The 18,904-nt window shown below is 38.9% G+C and overlaps 1 non-coding gene across 1 annotated transcript; it reads left to right on the top strand.

Annotated features, from left to right (window-relative positions):
- Positions 1-11,184: 11,184 nt before the first annotated feature.
- Positions 11,185-11,292, top strand: LOC112725649 (small nucleolar RNA R71). The gene has a single exon (XR_003164742.1). It is a non-coding gene; the product is annotated as a small nucleolar RNA R71 (small nucleolar RNA).
- The last annotated feature ends 7,612 nt before the right edge of the window (positions 11,293-18,904 follow it).

The raw sequence follows: 18,904 nt of genomic DNA, 5'->3' as shown, positions 1-18,904 counted from the left end.
GACACAATTGTGAAAAACTTTTAATGCAAAGAAAACATGCAAGACACCAAACTTAGAATTCTTTAATGCTTAGACACTAAGAATTCAAGAATGCATATGAAAAACACCATACAACACAAAACAAAAAAAATCATCAAGATCAAATAAGAAGACTTACCAAGAACAACTTGAAGATCATGAAGAACACTATGAATGCATGAAATTTTCGAAAAATGCAAGATGCACATGCAAATGACACCAAACTTATGACATGACTCATGACTCAAACAAGAAACACAAAAAATGTTTTTGATTTTTATGATTTTCTAATTTTTTTGGATTTTTTCAAAAATTATATGAAAAAGAAAAAATAAGGATTCCAAAATTTTTAACATGAATTCCAGGAATCTTGCATTCTTAGTCTAAAGCTTCAGTCCAGGAATTAGACATGGCTCACTAGCCAGCCAAGCTTTCAATGAAAGCTCCGGTCCAAAACACTAGACATGGCCAATGGCCAGCCAAGCTTCAGCATGTAATTCAGACATGACACGCCTGACATACTCATTCCCAAAGGAATTAGACATGGCTTTACAGCCAGCCAGGCTTCAACATGTTTCATGAAACACTAGAATTCATTCTTAAAAATTTTGGATAAAATTTTTGAAAACATTTTTATATTATTTTTTCAAAAACAAATGAGAAAATTTTGAAATATTTTTGAAAAATTTTTGAAAAGAAAACGAAAAGAAAGTTACCTAATCTGAGCAACAAGATGAACCGTCAGTTGTCCAAACTCGAACAATCCCCGGTAACGGTGCCAAAAACTTGGTACGCGGAATCGTGATTACACTTTAATTATGTAAAATTCATTGCTCTTTCTTTCCCTGGAAATGGCGCCAAAAACATGATGCCAAGACCATGGTTCACAACTCCGTGTAACTAACCAGCAAGTGCACTGGGTCGTCCAAGTAATACCTTACGTGAGTAAGGGTCGAATCCTACGGAGATTGTCGGTATGAAGCAAGCTATGGTCACCTTGTAAATCTCAGTCAGGCGGATATAAAACAGTAATAGGTTTTTGAAAATAAATAATAGAATAGGGATAGAGGTACTTATGTAAATTGTTGGTACGAATTTCAGATAAGCGAATGGAGATACTTTTCGTTCCTCTGAACCTCTGCTTTCCTACTATCTTCATCCAATCAGTCTTACTCCTTTCCATGGTTAGCTTTATGTGATACATCACCATTGTCAACGGCTACTTTCGGTCATCTCTCGGGAAAATGATCCAATGCCCTGTCACGGCACGGCTAATCGTCTAGAGGCATCACCCTTGTCAATGGCTTCACCCTTGTCAATGGCTTCATCTTATCCTCTCAGTGAAAATGATCAACGCACCCTGTCACGGCACGGCTATTCATCTGTCGGTTCTCGATCATGCTGGAATAGGATTTACTATCCTTTTGCGTCTGTCACTAACGCCCTGCAATCGCGAGTTTGGAGCTCGTCACAGTCATCCAATCATTGAATCCTACTTGGAATACCACAGACAAGGCTTAGACCTTCCGGATTCTCTTGAATGCCGCCATCATTCTAGCTTACGCCACGAAGATTCTGGTTAGGAGATCTAAGAGATACTCATTCAATTCTAATGTAGAACGGAAGTGGTTGTCATGCACGCGTTCATAGGGAATGATGATGATTGTCACGTTCATCACATTCAGATTGAAGTACGAATGGGTATCTTAGAAGCGAAACAAGATGAATTGAATAGAAAACAGAAGTACTTTGCATTAATCTTTGAGGAACAGCAGAGCTCCACACCTTAATCTATGGAGTGTAGAAACTCTACCGTTGAAAATACATAAGTGAAGGTCCAGGCATGGCCGAGATGGCCAGCCCCCTAAAACATGATCAATAGTCTCCTAAGATGAACAATGGATTAAAACTGAGACCAAAGATGGTCAAAAAGACGTCTAATACAATAGTGAAAGGTCCTATTTATAATAAACTAGTCACTAGGGTTTACATGAGTAAGTAATTGATGCATAAATTCACTTCCGGGGCCCACTTGGTGTGTGCTTGGGCTGAGCTTTAACTTTCCACATGCAGAGGCCATTTGTGGAGTTGAACGCCAGGTTTTGATCCATTTCTGGCGTTCAACTCTGGTTTTGGATCCTTTTCTGGCGCTGGACGCCAGAATTGGGCAGAGAGCTGGCGTTGAACGCCAGTTTGCATCGTCTATTCTTGGCCAAAGTATGGACTATTATATATTTCTGGGAAGCCCTGGATGTCTACTTTCCAACGCAATTGGAAGCGTGCCATTTCGAGTTCTGTAGCTCCAGAAAATCCACTTTGAGTGCAAGAAGGTCAGAATCCAACAGCATCAGCAGTCCTTCTTCAACCTCTGAATCTGATTTCTGCTCAAGTCCCTCAATTTCAGCCAGAAAATACCTGAAATCACAGAAAAACACACAAACTCATAGTAAAGTCCAGAAATGTGAATTTAACATAAAAACTAATGAAAACATCCCTAAAAGTAACTAGATCTTACTAAAAACATACTAAAAACAATGTCAAAAAGCGTATGAATTATCCGCTCATCAGGAAGCCATGCGATAGAAGCCCTAGTTCCTTGATTGAAGTGTTGTATATAAATTTACATTTTCTTATTTCATTTTTTATTTATTAGTTTTATTTATTTTTATAACTGCCAGTAACAAACACAGAAATTTTTGTACGTAAAAAGTCAAAAGGACGATTTTAATACCAAATAACATATTGAGAACCATTTTGAATAAAAAATAAGGTTAGATTTTTTAGCATTGAGAACCATCATCGTGGCACACGTGTCCTTCCATCACCGTTTAGCATTGTCATTCTCATTGCTCAGCACTGTCATCCATAGCAGGAAGTGGTAGCGTGGTCTTCAGCGAGTCAGCATTGTGGTCAGTGCCGTGCCACTGTGGTGCTCCATTTCTCCCTTCATCAGTGCACGTCCAGAGTTCCAATGGAGCCTCAGCGTCATGTATGAATTTGCTTCATTGATTTTATTCAATTTTTTTGTTCTATTTATGTTTTTGTTTAGTTTTTTTGTATGAATTTACTTCGTTGATTTTATTCAATTATTTTTGTTATGTTTATGTGTTTGTTTGAAATTTTTTTTGTTTTGTTTACGAGGGTTAAAAAATTTTAAATTTTGTTTTTATGATTTTTGTTTTTAAATTCTGTTTATGATGTTCTAGTTCTGTTCTTGTAAATTTCAAATTCTACTTTTATTCTATTTTTTGTTACTGCAGTTTGGTTTTTTTAATCTATTTGTAAACTCAGTAGTTAATACTGTGATTCTATTTGCAAATTTAGTTCTCACTACTAATTTATTGGTTAGTTTTGATTATTTGATTATAAATTCTAATTAATTAGTACTATTTTGCTGGGTAATTGTTCCGAGGGTTACCTAAAACTGAAGGTCAATCTCGGATGAGATCTGCTGTGGTAGGCGGAGATGTCGTGTCCGACTTGTTGGATCTGGTGGAGCTGAAGATGATGCTAATCCTTCGTCACCGGAGAGTGGTGGTACCTGCAAGAGACTCCGATGCTTAAGTTAGCATGGGCTTTAAGCAGATTTTTTGTAGAATCAGAGTATGAGTTATACCTGGGTGCTCCAGTGTATTTATAGTAGTGTAGGCTGACCTTTCCAGATACGATAAGTTAGTTATCTTATCTTATCTTCTGAGTGAAGTCATCCTATCTTTAAAGGGAACCGCACTTATCTTTCTAGATTTTAGTTGCCTTTAGATTGGGCTATGTCCCTTTATTTGGGCCTGCTTGGGCTTTCTGTAGCGATTTGGCCGAACTCTTTGAGAAGAGGTCGGGAATTCCAGACCTGAAGAGGTCGGTCGACTTGTCTTTAATCAGCCCGGGTCGTACAGCTCGACCCAGGACATGAACAGTGCCCCTTCTTGAGCGCGGTCTTCCTTTTGGAGTCGTGTCCTTTTTTAGACTTCGATCTCTTTGTTGGAGAAGCCGACCTCGAGCATTTTATAGAACTCCTACTAGTGGCTTGAATGCGGAACGTTTCCTCTTTTAATTATTGCGCATGTTTTTGTTTCCTTGGAAACGTGCGAGGGTTTAATGCTTATTAACTCCTTTTGCCGTTCCTTCTTTCCCTCTTTTGCATCTTTATTTTGAATTTCAAAACTTCTTTCAGTTTCTCCTCTCTTACTCGCTGTAACTCTTTCTCTTCTGCTTACCCTTTCGCTGTTGCATCTTTGCGCTTTCTTTTTCTCGAAAGGTAATTTGCTAGTGTCGTTTCGGTTGTTTGCTTCAATCTCTGATCAGTTATCGTCTCCTTCTTCTCTGCAGGTTGGTTTACTTTCCACAACGTTCTTTTTCGTGTTTGCATTGTTTTGATTTTGAAAAGTTTTGATCATGCTTGGGTTCATGTTGGAAAGTTTGAATCTTTCTGCGTTGGCTGTGCTTGATCATTCTGTAACGTGTGCTTTGATGCTATTTAGGGTTATGTTTTGTTGCTTGTCCCTATGACTTCTTTATCTGTAGATGGTGCACGATATTGTGATCACACTTTTCACAACTCCGCACAACTAACCAGCAAGTGCACTGGGTCGTCCAAGTAATACCTTACATGAGTAAGGGTCGATCCCACAGAGATTGTCGGCTTGAAGCAAGCTATGGTCATCTTGTAAATCTTACTCAGGCGGATTCAAATGGTTATGAGGTTTTGATAATTAAAAGATAAATAAAACATAAAATAAAATAAAATACTTATGTAATTCATTGGTGGGAATTTCAGATAAGCGTTTGGAGATGCTTTGTTGCTTCTGAACCTCTGCTTTTCTATTATCTTCTTCCAATCATGCGTGCTCCTTTCCATGGCAAGCTATATCATCCTCTCGGATGAAAAATACCATGTACGGTTTCTGCACGGCTAATCAACTGTCAGATTTCTCGTCTCGGATGAAAAATACGAGGTACAGCTACCGCACGGCTAATCATCTGTCGGTTCTCACTAGCGTCGGAATAGGATCTCTCTATCCTTTTGCACACTGTCACTGCGCCCAACAATCGCGAGTTTGAAGCTCGTCATAGTCATCCCTTCCCAGATCCTACTCGGAATACCACAGACAAGGTTTAGAATTTCCGAATCTCAGGAATGCTGCCAATTAGTTCTAGCCTATACCACGAAGGTTCTAATCTCACGGACTCGGTCCGTGAATCAGAGACCCAAGAGAATATACTCTGGCTGTCATCCAATGACTACATTGAACATCATGTAGACCGCTTGTGGTTGTCAGGCACGCGGATCTTGGCTAAGCGAGTAACAAAGATAATGGGTGATTGTCACGGGTCACCCCTTCATTCTGACTTAACTGAATTAACTACGAGAGTATATCTTAGAGAAGAAGTAAGCATGAATTGAAAGAGAAACAATAGTGCTTGCATTAATTCATGAAGAACAGCAGAGCTCTGCACCTTAATCTATGAGGTGTAGAAACTCCACCGTAGAAAATACATAAGAGAAAAAGGTCTAGGCATGGCCGAATGGCCAGCCTCCAAGTCCAAAGATGATAATATCATAATCTCCTAATACAATAGTAAAAAGTGTTATTTATACTAAACTAGTTACTAGGGATTACAGAAAATAAGTAACTAAGTGCAGATTGTGCAGAAATCCACTTCCGAGGACCACTTGGTGTGTGCTTGGGCTGAGCATTGAGCATTACACGTGCATAGGCCATTTCTAGAGTTAAACGCCAGCTTGGATGCCAGTTTGGGCGTTTAACTCCAGTTCTGGTGCCAGTTCTTGCGTTTTACGCCAGAGAAGGGTCTCTGGTGGGCGTTTGAACGCCAGTTTGGGCCATCAAATCTCGGGCAAAGTATGGACTATTATACATTCCTGGAAAGCCCAAGATGTCTACTTTCTAACTTAATTGAGAGAGCGTCAATTGGGTTTCTGTAGCTCCAGAAAATCCACTTCGAGTGCAGGAGGGTCAGAATCCAACAGCATCTGTAGTCCTTTCTCAACCTCTGAATCAGATTTTTGCTTAGGTCCCTCAATTTCAGCCAGAAAATACCTGAAATTATAGAAAAACACACAAACTCATAGTAAAGTCTAGAAATGTGATTTTTTGCATAAAAACTAATAAAAATATAATAAAAAGTAACTAAAATATACTAAATACTATGTAAAAATAATGCCAAAAAGGGTATAAATTATCCGCTCATCACAACACCAAACTTAAATTATTGCTTGTCCCCAAGCGACTAAAAACAAAATAGGATAAGAAGAAGAGAATATACAATAAATTTCAAAATATCAATGAAGATTAGTTTCAATTAGATGAGCGGGACTAGTAGCTTTTTGCTTCTGAACAGTTTTGGCATCTCACTTTATCCTTTGAAGTTCAGAATGATTGGCATCAAAAGGAACTCAGAATTCAGATAGTGTTATTGATTCTCCTAGTTTGGTATGTTGATTCTTGAACACAGCTACTTTATGAGTCTTGGCCGTGACCCTAAGCATTTTGTTTTCCAGTATTACCACCGGATACATAAATGCCACAGACACATAACTGGGTGAACCTTTTCAGATTGTGACTCAGCTTTGCTAGAGTCCCCAGTTAGAGGTGCCCAGAGCTCTTAAGCACATTCATTTTGCTTTGGACCACGACTATAACCGCTCAGTCTCAAGCTTTTCACTTGACACCTTCACGCCACAAGCACATGGTTAGGGACAGCTTGATTTAGCCGCTTAGGCCAGGATTTTATTCCTTTGGGCCCTCCTATCCATTAATGCTCAAAGCCTTGGATCCTTTTTACCCTTGTCTTTTGGTTTAAAGGGTTATTAGCTTTTTCTGCTTGCTTTTTCTTTTGCTTTCTTTTTCTTTATTTTTTTCGCCATTTTTTTTCGCAAGCTTTTTGTTTTTCACTGCTTTTTCTTGCTTCAAGAATCAATTTTATGATTTTTCAGATTATCAATAATATTTCTCTTTTTTCATTATTCTTTCATGAGCCAACAATATTAACATTCATAAACTTCACTATCAAAAATATTCATTGTTCAAGCATTCATTCAAAAAATAAAAAGTATTGCCACTACATCAAAATAATTAAGCTAATTTCAAGATAAATTTCGAAATTCATGTACTTCTTTTTCTTTTTTTTCAGAAAACATTTTTCATTTAAGAAAGGTGAAAGATTTATGGAACATTCATATCTTTAATACATAGACACTAAACACTAATGATCATATAATAAAGACAAAAATATAGACAAAACATAAAGCATAAAAACCAAAAAATAGAAAAATAAGAACAAGGAAATTAAAGAACGGGTCCACCTTAGTGACGGCGGCTAGTTCTTCCTCTTGAAGATCCTATGGAGTGCTTGAGCTCCTCTATGTCTCTTCCTTGCCTTTGTTGCTCCTCTCTCATGGCCTTTTGGTCCTCTCTGATTTCATTGAGGATAATGGAGTGCTCTTGGTACTCCATTCTTAATTGCTCTATGTTTGAACTCAAATCTCCTAAAGAGGTGTTGAGTTGTCCCAATAGTTGTGTGGAGAAAAGTGCATCCCTTGAGGCATCTCAGGGATTTCTTGATGAGGAATTTTCTCATGCTCTTGTTGAGGTCCATGAGTAGGCTCTCTTGTTTGCTCCATCCTCTTCTTAGTGATGGGCTTGTCCCCTTCGATGAGGATGTCTTCCTCTATGACAACTCCGGCTGAATTGCATAGGTGACAGATGAGTGAGGAAAGGCTAACCTTGCCAAAGTGGAGGGTTTGTCAGTCACCTTGTATAGTTCTAGAGATATGATCTCATGAACTTTTACTTCCTCTCCAATCATGATACTATGGATCATGATAGCCCGGTCTACAGTAACTTCAGACTGGTTGCTAGTAGGAATGATAGAGCGTTGGATGAACTCTAACCATCCTCTAGCCACGGGCTTGAGGTCAAGCCTTCTCAGTTGAACCGGCTTGCCTTTGGAGTCTCTCTTCCATTGCACTCCTTCCACACAGATGTCCATGAGGACTTGGTCTAACCTTTGATCAAAGTTGACTCTTCTAGTGAAAGGATAAGGATCTCCTCTCATTATTGGCAAGTTGAATGCCAACCTTACAGTTTTCGGACTGAAATCCAAGTATTTCCCCCGAACCGTTATGAGCCAATTCTTTGGGTTCGGGTTCACACTTTGATCATGGTTCTTAGTGATCCATGCATTAGCATAGAACTCTTAAACCATTAAGATTCTGACTTGTTGGATGGGGTTGTGAGAGCTTCCCAACCTCTTTTTCGAACCTCACATCGGATCTCCGGATATTCACTCTTTTTGAGCATGAAGGGGACCTCGGTGATCACCATTTTATTGGCCACAACTTCATAGAAGTGGTCTTGATGGACTTTTGAGATGAATCTCTCTATCTCCCATGACTCGGAGGTGGAAGCAATTGCCTTCCCTTTCCTCTTTCTAGAGGTTTCTCCGGCCTTAGGTGCCATTAATGGTTATGGAAAAATAAAAAGCAGAGCTTTTTCCCACACCAAACTTAAAAGGTTTGCTCATCCTCGAGCAAAAGAAGAAAGAAATGAGGAGAAGAAGAAGAAATGGAGGAGATAGAGGGGTGTTTTGGATTCGTCCAAGGGAGGGTTTAAGTGTTTATGATGTGTGAAATTGAAGGTGGTAAGGAGGGGTATTTATAGGGTAAGAGAGAGAGGGAAGTCGTGCATGAAGGGGTTGGGTTTGGGAGGGAAATGTTTTGAATTTGAATGGTGACATAGGTGGGGTTTTATGATGGGTTTTTGGGGAGTAGTGGATGGATGTGAGTGGTAAAGAGATTATGGGGAAGAGGGTAGGATTTGATAGGTGAATGGTGTTTAGGAAATAGGTATTGATGTGATTGGTCAAGGGTTATTCTGGGAAGAGTGTTATGGAAAGGTGTGAAGATGAGAGAAGAAGAGGTGGGGTGGGTGGGGATCCTGTGGGGTCTACAGATGCTGAGGTGTCAAGGAATTCTGGTCCCTGCACCTTTCTGGCGTTTAAACACCCTTTGTGTGCCATTTCTGGCATTTAATGCCATCTCTGCTACCTTTTCTGGCATTAAACGACAGGCTGATGCCCTTTTCTGGCGTTTAACGCCAACCAGACACCCTTTTCTGACGTTAAACGACAGTTTGTCTGCCAATTCTGGCGTTTAACGCCAGCCAGACATCCAGACACCCTTTTCTGGCGTTAAACGCCAGTCTGTCTGCCAATTCTGGCGTTTAAAGCCCAGAATGCTACCAGACTGAGCGTTAAATGCCCATTCTGCTATCCTTACTGGCGTTTAAACGCCAGTAAGCCTATCCTTCAGGGTGTGCTATTTTTTATGCTGTTTTTTATTCCGCTTTAATTCTGCAGCTATTTTTGTGACTCCACATGATCATCTACCTAAAGAAAACATAACATGACAATGGAAAACAAATGTCTATAAAAATAAATATAATTAAATAACATTGTGTTGCCTCCCAATAAGCGCTTTTTTAATGTCAATAGCTTGACAGTGAGCTCTTAGAGAGCTTCACAGAGACTCAGAGCTTAATGGTGGCCTCCCAACACCAAACTTAGAAGTTAAGTGTGGGGGCTCAATTTGACTCTGTATTGAGAGAAGCTTTTCATGCTTCCTCTCCATGGTTACAGAAGAAGATCCTTGAGCCTTAAACACAAGGTAGTCCTCATTCAATTGAAGGACTAACTCTCCTCTGTCCACAACAATCACAGCTCTTGCTGTGGCTATGAAGGGTCTTCCAAGGATAATGGATTCATCCTCTTCCTTCCCAGTGTCTAGGATTATGAAGTCAGTAGGGATGTACATGCCTTCAACCTTTACTAAGACATCCTCTACAAGTCCATAAGCCTGTTTTATTGATCTGTCTGCCATCTCTAATGAGATTCTTGCAGCTTGCACCTTAAAGATCCCTAGTTTCTCCAATACAGAGAGTGGCATGAGGTTTATTCCTGACCCCAGGTCACACAAAGCCTTCTCAAAGGTCATGGTGCCAATGGTACAAGGTATTAAGAACTTTCCGGGATCAGTTTCTTCTGAGATAATTTCAGTTGAACCAAGGCATTCAGTTCATTGATGAGCAATGGAGGTTCATCCTCCCAAGTCTCATTACCAAATAACTTGGCATTCAGCTTCATGATTTCTCCTAGATACTGAGCAACTTGCTCTTCAACAATATCTTTATCCTCTTCAGAGGAGAAATACTCATCAGAGCTCATGAATGGCAACAGTAAGTTCAGTGGAATCTCTATGGTCTCTGTATGGGCCTCAGACTCCTTTGGTTCCTCATTAGGGAACTCCTTAGTGGTCAGTGGACGTCCATTGAGGTCTTTCTCACTGGAAATCACTGCCTCTTCCTCCTCTATAGGTTCGGCCACTTTGGGTATATTGATGGCCTTGCACTCTCTCTTTGGATTCTCTTCTGTATTGCTTGAGAGAGTACTAGGAGGGATTTCAGTAACTCTTTTACGCAGCTGACCCACTTGTACCTCCAAATTTCTGATGGAGGACCTTGTTTCAGTCATGAAACTAAGAGTGGTCTTAGATAGATCAGAGACTATGGTTGCTAAGTCAAAGAGGCTCTGCTTAGAATTCTCTGTCTGTTGTTGAGAAGATGATGGAAAAGGCTTGCTATTGCCAAACTTATTTCTCCCACCATTATTATTATTGAAACCTTGTTGAGGCTTCTGTTGATTCTTCCATGAGAAATTAGGATGATTCCTCCATGAAGGATTGTAAGTGTTTTCATAGGATTCTCCCATGTAATTCACCTCTTCCATTGCAAGATTCTCAGGGTCATAAGCTTCTCCTTCAGAGGAGGCTTCTTTAGTACTGCCAGATGCAGCTTGCATTCCAGTCAGATTCTGAAAAATCATATTGATTTGCTGAGTTAATATTTTATTCTGAACCAATATGGCATTCAGAGTATCAATCTCAAGAACTCCTTTCTTCTGAGTCATCCTATTATTCATAGGATTTCTTTTAGAAGTATACATGAACTGGTTATTTGCAACCATTTCAATGAGTTCCTGGGCTTCTGCAGGTGTTTTCTTCAGATAAAGAGATTCACCAGCAGAGTGGTCCAATGACATCTTGGACAATTCAGATAAACCATCATAGAATATATATAAGATGCTCCATTCTGAAAGCATGTCAGAAGGACACCTTCTGATCAATTGCTTGTACCTTTTCCAAGCTTCATAGAGGGATTCACCTTCCTTCTGTCTAAAGGTTTGGACTTCCACTCTAAGCTTGCTCATCTTTTGAGGTGGAAAGAATTTGGTCAAGAAAGCATTGACCAACTTCTCCCAAGAGTTCAGGCTTTCTTTAGGTTGTGAATCCAACCATATCCTAGCTCTGTCTCTTACAGCAAAGGGGAAAAGCAGAAGTCTGTAGACCTCGGGATCAACCCCATTGGTCTTAACAGTGTCATAGATTTGTAAGAATTCAGCTAAGAACTGATGAGGATCTTCCAATGGAAGTCCATGAAACTTGTAATTCTGCTGCATTAGAGAAACTAATTGAGGCTTAAGCTCAAATTTGTTTGCTCCAATTGCAGGAATTGAGATGCTTCTTCTATAGAAGTCGGAAGTTGGTACAATAAAGTCACCAAGCATCTCCCATGCATCTCCACCATTGTTGTTGGGTTCGGCTGCCATGTCTTCTTCTTTTTCAAAAATTTCTGTAAGGTCCTCTCCAGAGTATTGTGCTTTAGCTTCTCTTAGCTTCCTCTTCAGAGTCCTTTCAGGTTTAGGATCAGCTTCAACAAGAATGTTCTTATCCTTGTTCCTTCTCATATGAAAAAAAAAGAGAACAAAGAGAGAAGAGGAATTCTTTATGTCACAGTATAGAGATTCCTTTATGTGAGTATAAGAATAGAAGAATAGAAGAATGAGGTAGAGAGAGAATAAGAATAATTCGAACACAGAGAGAGCGAGAGGGTTCGAATTATGAGTAGAAGAGAAGTGTTAGTAATTAAATAAATAAATAGAAAGAGATGAGAGAGAGAGAGTATATTCGAATATTAATTAAAAGAAAAGAAAAATATTTTTGTTTTTATTTTAATTACAAGTTAGAATTCGAAATTTAAGAAAGGAAATAAAATAAAATTAGAATTTAAAATAATTAGTTAATTAAAAAGAATTTTGAAAAAGTAGTTAGTGATTTTTGAAAATTAGAAGTGGAGAAGTAGTTAGGTGGTTTTCAAAAAGATAAGAAATAGTAAACTTTTTAAAATTAAAACAAACAAGTCAATTGGTTAATGGAAAAAGATTTGAAAATAATTTTTGAAAAGATGAGAAGTTAGAAAAATATTTTGGAATTAAATTTTAAAAAAGATATAATTGAAATTTATTTTTAAAAAGATTTGGAAAAGAAATTTAAAAAGATTTGATTTTTTAAAATTAAAGTTGATGACTTGGCTAACAAGAAACTAAAAGATATGATTCTAGAATCTAAAGATTGAACCTTTCTTAACAGGAAAGTAACAAACTTGAAATTTTTGAATCAAAACATTAATTGTTAGTAAAGTTTTCGAAAATGTGAAATAAAAATAAGAAAAATATTTTGAAAATTTATTTAAAAAATTCGAAAATATTAAAAAAATTGAAAAAGATTTGATTTTTGAAAAAGATTTGAAAAGATAAACTTTTTAACTTGAAATTTTGGCTTGACTAACAAGAAACAACTAAATTTTAAAAATTTTTGACCAAGTCAACCCAAAATTTTGAAATTTATGAGTAAAATAAGGAAATATATTATTTTTGATTTTTTAAATTAATGAAGGAAGAGAAGAACAACAAAATGACACAAAACATAAAAATTTAAGATCAAAACAAATAATGCATGCAAAAACATTTTGAATGTTAAGATGAACACCAAGAACACTTTGAAGATCATGATGAACATCAAGAACATATTTTTTGAAAATTTTTAAGGAAAGAAAGACATGCAAGACACCAAACTTAGAAATTTTTAATGTTTAGACACTATGAATTCGAAAATGCATATGAAAAACAACAAAAAGCACAAAACAAGAAAATCACAAGATTAAACAAAGAAAATCAACAAGAACAACTTGAAGATCAAGAAAGAACACAATGCATGAATTTTCGAAAAATTTTTTAAGAAAATTAAAAGAATGCAATTGACACCAAACTTAAAATTTGACACAAGACTCAAACATGAAACACAAAATTTTTTTTATGGTTTTATTAATTTTTTTGTATATTTTTTCGAAATTATTTTGGAAAAAGAAATTAAAGAAATTCAAAATTTTTAATAAGAATTCCAGGATTCATGCAATGTTAGTCTAAAGCTTCGATCCAAAAGAATTAGATATGACCAAATGGCCAGCCAAGCTTTAGCATAACAATTACAGACATGTCCTTTCTACAATAGAAAGTGAAAACCTCAGTCCAAAAGATTAGACATGGCTTAACAGCCAGTCAGGCTTCAACATATCTCAAGAAGCTCTAGAATTAATTCTTAAAAATTTTTATGAATTTTTTTCGAAAACTAATAATAAAAGTTTTTTTTTTGAAAATAAAAATAAAAAGCTTAAACATAAAATAAAATTACCCAATCTAAGCAACAAGATGAACCGTCAGTTGTCCAAACTCGAACAATCCCCGGCAACGGCGCCAAAAACTTGGTACACAAAATTGTGATCAACTTTTCACAACTCCGCACAACTAACCAGCAAGTGCACTGGGTCGTCCAAGTAATACCTTACGTGAGTAAGGGTCGATCCTACGGAGATTGTCGGCTTGAAGCAAGCTATGGTCATCTTGTAAATCTTAATCAGGCGGATTCAAATGGTTATGAGGTTTTAATAATTAAAAGATAAATAAAACATAAAATAAAATAAAATACTTATGTAATTCATTGGTGGGAATTTCAGATAAGTGTTTGGAGATTCTTTGTTGCTTCTTAACCTCTGCTTTCCTATTGTCTTATTTCAATCATGCGTGCTTCCTTCCATGGCAAGCTGTATGATCCTCTCGGATGAAAAATACCAGGTACGATTTCTGCACGGCTAATCAACTATCGGATTTCTCGTCTCGGATGAAAAATACCAGGTACAGCTATCGCACGGCTAATCATCTATCGGTTCTCACTAGCATCGGAATAGGATCTCTCTATCCTTTTGCACACTGTCACTGCGTCCAACATTTGCGAGTTTGAAGCTCGTCACAGTCATCCCTTCCCAAATCCTACTCGGAATACCACAGACAAGGTTTAGACTTTCCGGATCTCAAGAATGCTGCCAATTGGTTATAGCCTATACCACGAAGGTTCTAATCTCACGGACTCAGTCCGTGAATCAGAGACCCAAGAGAATATACTCCGGCTGTCATTCAATGACTACGTTGAACATCATGTAGACTGCTTGTGGTTGTCAGGAACGCGGATCTTGGCTAACCGAGTAACAAAGATAGTGGGTGATTGTCACGGGTCACCCCTTCATTCTGACTTAACTGAATTAAGTACGAGAGTATATCTTGGAGAAGAAGTAAGCGTGAATTGAAAGAGAAACAATAGTGCTTGCATTAATTCATGAAGAACAGCAGAGCTCCGCACCTTAATCTATGAGGTGTAGAAACTCCAGCGTAGAAAATACATAAGAGAAAAAGGTCTAGGAATGGCCGAATGGCCTGCCTCCAAGTCCAAAGATGTTAATATCATAATCTTATAATACAATAGTAAAAAGTGCTATTTATACTAAACTAGTTACTAGGGATTACAAAAAATAAGTAACTAAGTGTAGATAGTGCAGAAATCCACTTCCGGGGCCCACTTGGTGTGTTCTTGGGCTGAGCATTGAGCTTTACACATGCATAGGCCATTTCTAGAGTTAAACACCAGCTTGGATGCCAGTTTGGGCGTTTAACTCCAGTTCTGGTGCCAGTTTTGGCGTTTTACGCCAGAAAAGGGTCTCTGGTGGGCGTTTGAACGCCAGTTTAGGCCATCAAATCTCAGGCAAAGTATGGACTATTATACATTGCTGGAAAGCCCAAGATGTCTACTTTCTAACGCAGTTGAGAGCGTGACAATTGGGCTTCTGTAGCTCTAGAAAATCCACTTCGAGTGCATTAGGGTCAGAATCCAACAGCATTTGCAGTCCTTTCTCAGCCTCTGAATCAGATTTTTGCTCAGGTCCCTCAATTTCAGCCAGAAAATACCTGAAATTGTAGAAAAATGCACAAACTTATAGTAAAGTCAAGAAATGTGCTTTTTTGCATAAAATTAATAAAAATATAATAAAAAGTAACTAAAACATACTAAAAACTATGTAAAAATAATGCCAAAAAGGGTATAAATTATGCACTCATCAGTAGATCTTTGAATTTTGTCTGTAGCCTTGAAATGATGAACTGTACTTCTGCAAAAGGGTTGTATCTTTTAACGATTTCTTTGTGTGATCTTTGTTTTGACGATGGTGGCTTTCCTGCTGTTTTGTGTAAAACGCTTTTTGCTAGAGAAGGATATTCGATCTTTTTTTGTGTTTTTAGGATTTAGGCTGCAAGATTTTTCCTGAATCCTTACTCTGTTACTGCCTCCAAAGGATGCCCCTAGACCTTGGTGTGAGTCCTGGGGTTTCCTTTTACTGTTGTATCTGACTTCTAACATTCGTATGCTTTTGCCCGAGCTATCTCTATATTTGTCTGAGCTATTTTCTTGAGCTGTTTGATTAGTAACCCATTTTTTCTTTTTTCTCACTGTAGGACTAGTTTGACCCATGTCTTCTCACAAAAATATTGTTGAGACGTCCACCAAAGTCCCCGAGGGCATGTCTGACTTGCTGGACTCCCTCGTCTTGATATGTGTTTCTATGGTTGATTCTGAGTATTGCGTGTAGCTTAGGAGACATCACAGGGTTTGTAGTAGTGGAGATCAGGAGAAGAATTATGAGTTGATAGCGCCTGACCCTGATAAGAGGGTTTATTTTCCTTCTTTGACTCAGGGAGAACGCCCCTTCTTTTATGCTTATGACTACTTTTCTAGCCAAATGAACATCACTATTCCTTTTACTTCCTTAGAGACCGATTTGTTGTGGTCCTGTAATGTAGCTCCTTCTCAACTTCACCCGAACTCGTGGAGCTTCATAAAAATCTTCCAACTGTTGTGCCAAGAACTGGATGTCCGACCTTCTCAAACTCTCTTTCTTTACCTTTTTGTTTTGACGAAGCCTGGGGCAGCTAAGAAGAAGGCTTCCTGGATTTCTTTCCGAGCTGCCCAGGGAAAGAAAGTTTTTTCTATGTACGACGAATCTTTTAAGGATTTCAAAAATTATTATTTCAAGGTCCGAGCTGTTGAAGGAGCTCGGCCTTTCTTCTTGGAACAGAATAATGAGCCTGCCTTTTCCTTATGCTGGCAAAAGAATGTGGTAGTGTCTAGGTATACTTGGGAAATGCTAGATGAAATCGAGCAGGCCTTCGTACATGTGTTGGAGAAGAATTGGGGGGAATCTCCTCACCTTGACACAAAAAGGTACTTAGGGGATCCCTCCCTACTCCGAGCTAAATTGGGCTATTGCCGATTTCTCTTTATCTTTTTTTGTTTTATTTGCTTGTTTTGTGAATCCATCCCTTTCTTAATTCGTAATTCTAACTTTGTTGCTTTCTTTTTCAGAGATGGTGAAGACCAGTGATTCCATGAAGGCCTTTAAGGGGGCGAAGAAGGTTACTGCGTCCTAGAACATCCCGGCCAAAGGTTCTGGGGAGGGATCTTCGAGTGTTACTCTGAGGAGGTCGACCTTGGACACCTCTGGGCCGAGGAGAGTCATACCGATCCCCCAGGTTCGCCTGGCTTCTTCTGATCCTCCCCAGTCAACCTCTGGTGCCGTCTCTCCTTCTGTTGCCAATCCTCCACCCAAGAAGCAGAAGACTGTTGAACTCTATAATCTGGATGCCCCTGACTTTGATGCTGTGGGGTTTGTTGATAACCATATTTCCCCTTATGGCCGACTTCCTATGGACGATGTGTCCATCCTGCACAACCTGGATTTCATCACCAGTAGTAGTGTTCGGATGGCGCACATGGGTGCAGCTTTGTTTCGCTCAATCGAAGACTCTCCCGTCCATGCAACAAAGGCCTTTATGCTGGAAGCCAAGTCGGAGTATGACAGGATCAAGGGGTTGAAGGATGAGCTAGACGCAAAAGTGGCCAAGTTGGAACTGGATGTAGAGAAAGAGAAATCTAGGGCTGTTGTTACGGAGAATGCTGCGAATCTGGCCAAGGAGATGGCCAAGAAGTCGAAGGAGAGTTATACTCGAACTTATGGCGAGTTACTGGAGGTCAAGGAGAGACTTGTGTCGGCCCATGCTGACTATGCTGAGCTTCAAGGCCACTTTGTGGGCAGTGTGACTGACGCATATGAGAACCTAAAAGCTTAGGTCCGAGTTCTTGCTCCCGGGCTCAACCTAAATCTTTTTAGTTTCGATAACATTGTTGAAAATGGAAAGATTGTCCCTGCGTCGGATGAAGATGAAGAGGAAGGTCCTCCCCCAGAGCCGCCGATCAAAGCTTCTACTACCGCGACTTCTTCAACTGCTGCTGCTGAGGTCAACCACCCCGAGTCTGACCCTGACGTCCAAATCCTAAATCGGGAAGATGGGACGGTAGATGCTACTCCTGTTAAGATCATTCCTCCCTCAACGACCCAGGGTGCCGCCGCTGAGGAGACTTTGGATCCCTTGTGACTTTTTATGTATTCGTTTAGCCCGTTTTGTGAGCTTTTGAACTCTTTTATTTTTTGTAATTGAGCCCTGGTGTGGCCTTGACATTTCAGTTGCTTTTCTTAGCAACTTTATTTAGGAAAAAATGAATGCTTTTGAACTCCTGAGGTCGCCCTTTAGGTGGCCTTCTGAGTTTTTATTGTAGTAGCTTTGTCTCTCTTGGTATGTTTGTTTGCAACCTTTGATCCTTTCAGGAATCTTTAGAGTGTTGGACTTTGCTGTCCGACCTCTTTTGATTGCCTTTGTGTTTGTTCGTTTCCTGCTTTAGTCGGAGTGACCTTTGAGGCTAGCTTTGTTCGATGACTTGCTAGTGTTCTCATGGAACCTTTTTAGTCTGAACAATTCTGATAGCTTTTTGTGAGGTCGTGGCTTTTTAGGTCGAGCTATGTCCTTTTTAGCGCACGCCTTTTGTTGGTCCGACTTCTCTTGTCGATTCTTCTCGAGTTATTTTTAGTAATCCATTTTTAATCAGGGCTGGCTAGGCCTCTTTCTATGGATTACTTTTTATAACTTTGTCGCTTTGATTGATTGGTCTGACTTCTTCATGTCAGTCCATTCTAAGTTATTTTTAGCAATCCATTTTTTCTCAGACCTCGTCAGGCCTCTTTCTATGGATTACTTTTTATAACTTTTGTCGCTTCGGTCGATTGGTCTGACTTCTTCATGTCGGTCCATCCTAAGTTATTTCTAGTAATCCATTTTTTTCAGACCTCGTCAGGCCTCTTTCTATGGATTACTTTTTATAACTTTTTGCATTAATCTATTTTTATCGCTTTTTCATCTTGCCAATTTTCTAGAAGTCGGGCGATGAGTTTAGTTCTCACTTTCCCGACCTTGTCGAAGTCGGGCGGTGAATTCGGTTTTCACCTCGCCGACCTTTGTCGAAATCAGACGATAAATTTGATTTTCATCGTGATCGGGCGGTGAATTTGGTTTTCACCTTGCCGATTTGTAGCTTTGTAATCGAGCGATGAATTTTTGCGTTCAGATTAATGCGTCTTGGTAGAGAGACTTTGTAGAAAATCTGGAAAGTTTTATTCAAATGGAAAATTATGCATATAGGCAAGAATATATACATGTGGGTGTTTAACCCTCTAAGTCAGGCAATTTTACAGATCTTGGCTTG

The sequence above is a fragment of the Arachis hypogaea genome, chromosome 11 (genome assembly GCF_003086295.3).
Source record: "Arachis hypogaea cultivar Tifrunner chromosome 11, arahy.Tifrunner.gnm2.J5K5, whole genome shotgun sequence".
Classification (NCBI taxonomy): Eukaryota; Viridiplantae; Streptophyta; class Magnoliopsida; order Fabales; family Fabaceae; genus Arachis; species Arachis hypogaea.
The sequence above is the reverse complement of the archived record's forward strand: the minus strand, read 5'-3'. Positions and strand labels throughout refer to the sequence as shown.